Source organism: Echinops telfairi, unplaced genomic scaffold (genome assembly GCF_000313985.2).
Source record: "Echinops telfairi isolate 266 unplaced genomic scaffold, ASM31398v2 ScPeMD7_18;HRSCAF=68, whole genome shotgun sequence".
Lineage (NCBI taxonomy): Eukaryota > Metazoa > Chordata > Mammalia > Afrosoricida > Tenrecidae > Echinops > Echinops telfairi.
Genome location: NW_022103915.1, coordinates 87,344,619 through 87,345,980, shown reverse-complemented (window position 1 = coordinate 87,345,980; position 1,362 = coordinate 87,344,619).

Below are 1,362 nucleotides of genomic sequence, written 5' to 3'. Positions count from 1 at the left end.
CAGCATGCCCCTAGGCTTCTACATACATAGAATCTCTGTAAAAATGAAAGAAACTCAAAATGGTGATCGCTCCAGAGAGGAGATGCCAGCAGTCACTGGGTTACAAAAGGGTCCGTTCCTGAAGCGTGTCTTTAAGAATGTGTAGGTAACTCAGAGCAGGTGTGCACGGTTCGGATTTAGCTTCGCTTTAATGAAGGAGAGGAGGCCAGGCTGACGTAGTGGGTGATGCATGAGGCTGCAAACCCGCAAGGTCAGCGGTTTAACAACACCACAGGAGTCTTGACAGTCTTGGCCAGCCAGAGAGGCCATTCTACTCTGCTCTACAGGGTCCCCATGAATTGGAATCGACTCAAAGTCTGTGAGGGACTTCAGTTTGCTTGTCTCAGTGCCAGAAAAAGGATCCCTGGGGGCTATGGGTTACATGCTAACCACAAAGTCAGGGGTTCAACCCCCTCAGCCCCTCCTCAGGAGAAAGAGGAGGCTATCATAGAGATTCATAGTCCCAGACACCCTGTGTGAGCTCCTCTGAGTCAGCATGGACTTGCTGGCACTGGGATTGGTTTTTTGGATTTCAGTGCACAAAAAAGCTTGCAGCCATTCCAAGATGTAAACGCTGCATGTGCAATGAGTGGAGGTGACTGGAATGAGGGCTATTTTACATGACAGAACAGGGCAAGTTGTAGGCGTCCAAATGTAGAATGTTCAGAACCCATGAACTGCCTGTACTCTTTTTAAATATTTTATTGGCATGTGATTCAGACATCATACAATTTAATCATTCCGTCATATTACGAAGAGGTGTGCGATCACCACCACAATCAATTTCAGAACATTTTCTCCTCGTATGCATTGTAGTTAGCGCCCCATTTCCCCCAACCTCCCTGCCACGGCCCTAGATAATTATTAATCCATTTACTGTCTCTATACATTTACCTATCCTGGATTTCATACAGAGAAAGTCATACAAAACACAAACAGGAAGTGGACCCAAAACAACAACAATAACAATGACTGTACAAAACATTAAAGACCTCAAAAAGAAAGCAGAAAATATTAAAAGCTGAAACGACTTTAAAATGGGTCAAAAGGGAGATCAAAGGATAAAGTATTACATTTTAACCTACCTGTATCTGCCACAATCAATTTTACAATACTCTATCTGATAGCAAGGTTATTCTCATGCCCAGATTATGGTCAGGGGGGGATTCGCCAGAGGCCAAATCCATGTGGGGACCCTGCCAATGGATTTTGGGCTTCCATTGACATCAATAGCCTTTGGAAAACCCCGTGCTCATTATTTAAGCTCTGATATTGCTCCCTTCTTCAGATTTGAATTTTATTGTTTTAAATCCTTGGATCACA